The 6,877-nt window shown below is 42.2% G+C and overlaps 1 long non-coding RNA gene across 1 annotated transcript; it reads left to right on the top strand.

The window, feature by feature from the left end:
• The first annotated feature begins 3,104 nt into the window (after positions 1–3,104).
• LOC145421787 (uncharacterized) lies at positions 3,105–6,378 on the top strand. Its single transcript, XR_013903150.1, has 2 exons — positions 3,105–4,348; positions 5,777–6,378. It is a non-coding gene; the product is annotated as an uncharacterized LOC145421787 (long non-coding RNA).
• Positions 6,379–6,877: the final 499 nt, after the last annotated feature.

The raw sequence follows: 6,877 nt of genomic DNA, 5'->3' as shown, positions 1-6,877 counted from the left end.
TATTTTCCCTTTTTTGGCATCTGTTTCTTCTGCATTGCCATTTACGCCAATACCATCTGGGAGAAACTATTTTCTAACCGTCCCAAATAAGTAAAACATCTGAAAGTTTCGCTGATTGTTTTGTTTGAAGCAAAAGTATATATTTATAATACCAAATTGGTAGAAATATATTTTCTACTATAATCTTGAAAGGTTAGTAGGCACAGCATGCTTTTGCAGTTTAGGGGTCTGCAGTGAAATGGAAAGAAAGCTGTGCCATTTTCTGCACTGTTATCTGTACTCAGTGGTGGTATTTAGCCTGACAAGCCCTTCTTTAAAAGCAAATGATCCTTTATACATATTCATGATTCCTGCGGAGTATCCTTCTCATGACCTCTAAATTGCTAACTCATCTGGAGACACAAGCGGACACAGATCCTTGATCAGAGTAAGATGTGCCGCCTTAGAGCGGCAGAGCCAACAAATGTCTATTTTTTTCAATCAGATCCAATTACCTCTTTCTTGGCTGGCAAAGCAGAGGTATAGAAGTAAGGACAAAGGGCAGGGATGCGTGAGACAGGGCAGAAATATATCCAGAGAGGGGGAAAATAAAGTAATGAAGATGTTAAGGGAAAGTGGGAGAGAGTAAAAGCAAGTAAAGGCAATATCAAAAGGAGGAAAGGAGCTAGGAGAGAACAAATGAGGTAAGTTATGTAAGCTGGGTGAGGATAAAACAAAGGGATAGAGCAGCAGAAGTGAAGAGTGATAACAGCGTGTACAATTTCAATGATATAATGTTAATCAAAGCGCCATCACAAATTTAACGACTTATAAAATGAAAGGAGAATCAATAGAGAGACAATTGGGTTTAAAAGGATGATGATTAACCCGAGTGATAGATGACCTGCTGTCTGTTGATCATGTTGGCTGTCTTTTTTAAATCATGTGCGCGTCCCGGGCTACAAATGCAGTTCTTTCAGCAAAGCGGTGGAGCTTGCCAAGAACACTAGTGTACTCCAACTCAGTCTTTTATCTTCAACAGAACACGAGGGGAGAGTTGACTCAACCAAGGAGCTGCTGTAAAAATAATTTAATCTGTAAGAACAGTATAGGCATGCATTGAAAGTACACAAGGACCACTGGGTATGCTGGAAATTGATGGTAACTGTGACACTAATTATGTAGGGGGAGGGATTTAACAATATGCACCCTTTGGAGGGGATTACAATTACTCATAGAAAGGTGGAAATGTTAAAATCACCCCACATCTCTTGGGAAATAAATCCAGTTTCTTGGTGGTAGTAAAACTAAAATGTCAGCCTTGTGTTAAAATGGTAAGTGGACTGCATTTTTATGAAGCTTTTCTAGTCTTACTGACCACTCAAAACAGCATTAAAGTGGTGGGACTAAATGAAAAAGTCAGCAGGCTTCATTGCTGGGGACCATAAATGTTGGTACAAAATTTTATGGCAATCCATCCTATAACTGCTGAGATCCTTCAGTCTGGTTGAGTCTACTTGATCTTAAAGAAAAAGGGGGAAAGACCATAACCTTGTGACATGTGAAATTTAATGTATTCAAATTTCAGCATCACAGAGGCCCAGGAAGCTGGGCTTCTGTGAAAATTAATCCCAAAGCTGCTTGCGCTTGCAAGCAAGCATGTTGCACGGCAGCTCTGTCACCACTGCGGTGTGTTAAAGGTATGGGCAGTCATTTTTAGAGGTTATTTGATAGAAAATTTCAATTTTACTCATAAATATGCATTTATTAATGGATAATTACATCTTCCAAAAACTGACAAAATCTTGTCTTCTTCACTTCAAGCCTCATCTGAACTGAAGTTGTGACTTCAGTTCAGATGAGTTGGGACAAAAATGTGCATAAACATGCTCATTTAATCCCAATATTGTTGCAATTATCTATAACCTTTACATGTGACCCGCCATCTCCAGACAGCTGAGCCAGCTAAACCACAACAGCTGGTTTTAAGATAGCTATCTTAGGCTTGAGTCTCCTAAAAATCACTCTTTGCCACTGACAGTCATTTGGATTACATTCTCACATTGTATGTTCATTTGCGAAGTTTCCAACAACGTCAGATCCACTTCAAACGAAGTTTCACTAAGGCTGACTAACAGAGGCTAACTTCAGCTAACAGAGGCTAGCAGCAGAGCTTATCCTCAACAACTCACCTCAGTATCACTATCATTGCATAGAAGTGAGCTTCTCAGACACATCGACTTGTAACAGACTATTTTCACAAAGATTTACCACGTAAAGCAGAGTAAATAGATCTGGACGTCAGGAGTATTCTCTTCAATAATGACTGCAATTCTTCTATTTGCAAATAATCACACCAACAGTTATCACATTCACTGCTATTTTCTCTCTTCATTAAAATGAAACAACCATAAAAATTATAGCTATATGCTCACTTACATTATATTATTTGTAAGTGAGCAAATTCAATCTCAGCAGGGAATCAAAAAGTTATTTCCCACACTGTATCCAGACATATGGAAGAGAAATGTGCATAAAACAATGAAATAAAACACAATAACAACATTGGATTTTGAAATTTGAAATGTAAGAAATCAGGTGGGAAAGGTCCCTGGTGGTTATTGCCCTACGTTACCTTTGATTCACCACTTGAACTTAAACACACCGATTAACATTTGTCATGAGTGATTTTTTAAACGAACTCATAAACAGAACCCAGTCAGAGGCACTGTAGGGCAGCTTTTCAAAGTAAAAGAAACCTAGAGCATTATACATAGATTCATGCTAACTTTTACTGTCTTGTTTTGAAAAATAAAATACCTGAGGTAACCTCATAGCTAGTTACAGCCACTGTGTGTGGATCCTGCCTCAGGGCAGCATGGTGGTGTAGTGGTTAGCATTATTGCCATACAGCAAGAAGGTCTGGATTTGGATCTCTTGGCCTCGGGGCCTTTCTGTGTGGAGTCTGCATGTTCTCCCTGTACCAATGTGGGTGTTTTACCTTCCTCCCAGTTCAAAGACATGCATGTTAGGCTCTTTTATTACTCGTTAAATGTAAACGATAGGTAGATAAAGCATAAAATAAAGTGTACAGTATCTGTGAAAAAGTAAATGTGGGTGGTAGTGAAGGATATAAAAAAACAACAACAGCAATAGAATAATATTAAACACAAAGTGAACCCGTCTTCCTTCATTAAATAGGTTCTTTTAGATGTTAAGGAGGAATTGACTTAACCAGGCTGGCGGAGAATGAAGACAACCGGACACCTGCTGCAGATGGGGGAATCAGTGAACTTTTATTGAGACAGAGACAACCTCTCAACACAGCTCACATCAGGAGATTCCTCATATTTGCTGTGAGGATGGGTATATATTCTCTAAAACTTACAGGAGGGGGTTGTGAGGAAAGTGCTGCATTAGCAGAAAAACAACTCCATAAAAGGAAAGCGGCCTTGGGTGTTCTAGTCTCTTCGCTTGCAGATATCTTGCACCTGCAGGATGAGGCGATCGCTTCTTATCGCTCTCAAGGCCAAAGTCGTGAGCGCATATTTTTATTACACAGTTGCACAGTAACTTTAAAGCTGAACAATATTTAAAGCTGAATAATGTTTGATCAGATTATATTTTCTTCAAATCCCCCTTTTGACCCATCTTAAATGGGTCAACACACAAACATAAGTAACATTCAAAGGAACACAGAGACGTGTCGAAGCCTGGCTCGAAAAACTCCTCGGGTCTTATCATTTGTCTTTATCTGTCATTGCAGATGAGGAGAAAAGAGTCCAGGCACCACCCTGCCCAGGGGTCGGCTGCAAGCAGTCTCGGTTCCCGACGAAAGCAGTAACAGCTGTCCTGCACACAAGGATACAACGAGTTAGTGCAACCAGGGTAGTGACACAAAATTAACAGTTCCTGTAACTCAGCAACCAAAAAGCATAAGTAATGATAAAAATGTGGAGAGTACAGAGTATACTATAATAATGAGAGATATAAACGTGAAAATGTGAAAGAATAAATCAACCGTAAAATAAACTCAGAACGGTAACTGCTAAGGACATTCAAAAGTGAATATGTTAAAAAGTGAGGAAGGGGTGTGGAATAAAACAATTTATATCCACTGGTGGGAGTACACATTCGCTCAGGCTTAAGTCCGGAGACCCTGAGAACATCGCTTAACCCTCACAACCCGACCAGACACAGTTCAACCAGATATATCCTTCAAGAGGAAGTGGGTGAGGGAAACAATTAATAACAAGCCGAATACAAAACACCACAGAGAAACAACCATTCTAGAAGAATTTAAACAAGAGAAAGACGATAATGTTCGTCACCCTCACGATCAGAGTTTTCATCATCCGTTGGCGAGGAGGTGGGAAGTTGACTAGCCAATAAAGGCATCTGCCGGGCGAGATCCTTATCCTCAGGAGTGAGAGCTGTAACAATCAGTCTGTGGATGAGGGATCGAATGCATGGAATACAACAGCAACCGCAGGTGACTAGGATAGCAACAAAAACTGAGATGGAAACTAGGATGGAAGCTACAAGGGCCTCATATTTGCCAAACATGTTAAGCCAAGAGTCCCACATGGCAGTATCAACGCCCGAGTGTTCCATCATTTTAACAGTAAGAGCTGTGAGACCAGTAATAGCTTTAGTGAGGGAACCATCAGGAGCTGTGTTATTGGGGATATAGGTACAGCACTCCTGACCAAAAAGGCTGCAGACTCCGCCTCTTTCTGCGAGGAGAAAATCCGTTGCGACCCTGTTTTGGAAAGCCATTAGGGAAGTGGCAGATAACTGTGCATGCACAGCTTCAAAACCATCTCGAGTGTAATTAGCCAGCAGTTGCACATTAAAGTGAATGTAGTTAATTCTGTCTACATTCGCATTTATTTCAACCATCCAAAGTATCGAGGCCCATCCTGCTTTAACCTGGTCTCGCAGTTTATATTCATCGGGGACCCCACGGGGTATACCTACAGCATCAATATAGGTTGGATTATGAGCTGAACCTGGGATTAGAGAACGTTTAGAGCGGCGTTCAGAGGAGGATGGGAGGCCAACTTCGTGTACTTCTATAGAGAGATCTACTGGAGTGACTAAAACAGGTAAAATAAGAGTTATAAGAGCGCAAAGACCTGACGCATCCCGAGGGAAACCATCATATAACTTGTTATTGCCACACCACCACCACAAATCAGCCCTAGCCGTAGGTCGGAAGTTTGGTTTCATAACCGTCATCTCAGTGCACCAAGAAGAGTTCAAGCTACCTAGTTTTACTGCATTGCCAGTCAGGTTAATACAAGTGAAATTGTTCACAGCTACATCTGAAGAAAAGAAAGGTGGTTTATTAGAGACCGAGCGTTGAGTTTTAGGAAAGTGGTTTTCCAGATATGAGCAATGACCTCGTTTTGTATTGTTCATAAGATGCAGGAGGCATGCACTATTGACTGGCGCCGGTACCACCCGTAAAGTGGGGCGGGCTCCCATACAAACTATGCAGTCGGAAGCCGTCTTGTCAGCAGCTTGTTCAGCTAGTAGTAACCAGTTGTTTGTTGCTCCAGAAATACCGGTTAGAATTTGGAAGAGGTCATCTTTAGACATTTTATTTGTGTCTACAATGCGTATTCGGCCGTTTCTCCCCCCGTTTGTATATGTCACCGGAGGGCCATTAAAGGTGGGGTTATCATCTTTAACTACAGAGCTTGGAGCTGCACCAACGCTAGGGCATATTTCCATTTGCCAATACAGGGCGGTGCGATCAGTCCAAGGGGCAAGTATAAATTGTTGACAGGAGGTCAAGGCCAGATCCTTTAGGGTAAAAATTAAGCCTGAAAGATCCGGTTTTTTTGCTATTCTGAGCATATTTTGGTTTCTCCAGTGCAAAGCCTGACCCCTAGAGTGCTTGGACCAATCGAGGTCCGTTTCTGACACTAAACTGGACCACTTCCACTGATGCCAACCTCCCAGGGTTATATACCACACTGAGGAGGAGAGATGTACTGCAAGGTTAAAAAGATCCCCCCCTTGGTCTTTGGTGACGGGAGTGACTGGGAAGCTCGCGAAATCTATTTCGACTACCCAACTTTTATTGTTGGGGACACAGAGAGTAATCATTCTAGTCGTACTTGGGGTGCAGGAGGTAACCGTGTGTCGTTTTTTTCTAAATGGATCGGGCGTGGGCAAAACTGGAGAGGAAGTGGTGGGCAAGACCCTAGGGGCTACATTTGTCAGATTGGGACTGTCAGAAGGGGGCGAAGCTTTTGAACTTGAAAGTGTCAGAAGTGTCGGGGGCCCTTCACAGATCAGGATTATGCCAATGGGAATGAGACCCAGGGCCAGGAAGCAAACAAAGACGCAACATCTTTGCCTGCCTGTCATTTCAGGGGGAAAGGGCCAAGACATGTTTACTTAGCTTGGATGTCGTCTAATAGAGGATGATGGGGCACAGAAAGGTGGTCCAGTTCCCCCCACCTCGCCAAGGGCGTGTTCTAGGAGTTAAAGAGCAACAAAAAGTATCAGTGACACAACTTTAAATGAGCTTTCAGCGGTTAAAACTATTGCAATGTAAAATGTAAATCTTAAAAACTCAAGCCAATATAAAAGCAAAGTCATAAAAGATGTTAAAAATAAAAAAATGTTTAGTTCAGTATGAAGAACACCCCCTTTTGTAACCAGCCGGCTTTTAGGTTGAGTTTTGGCTCCCTCAAGTGGTTGGTGATGCTGTTGCAGCTCCTTCTGACAGGTCCTTCTGCACCTCTCTTAAGGTTCTTCCTGGTTCGGTGGCAGCAGCGCACTGTGTGTAATGAAACCAGGTGTCACCTTTCCCTTCGAGCCTGACAGCATGGGAGGTCCGCTCTGTTATGCGGTAAGGGCCTGTCCAGCGAGGCTCAGCCCA

Source organism: Astatotilapia calliptera, chromosome 18, assembly GCF_964374335.1.
Source record: "Astatotilapia calliptera chromosome 18, fAstCal68.1, whole genome shotgun sequence".
NCBI lineage: Eukaryota > Metazoa > Chordata > Actinopteri > Cichliformes > Cichlidae > Astatotilapia > Astatotilapia calliptera.
Note: the sequence above shows the minus strand (reverse complement) of the source record. Positions and strands in the feature narration are given on the sequence as shown.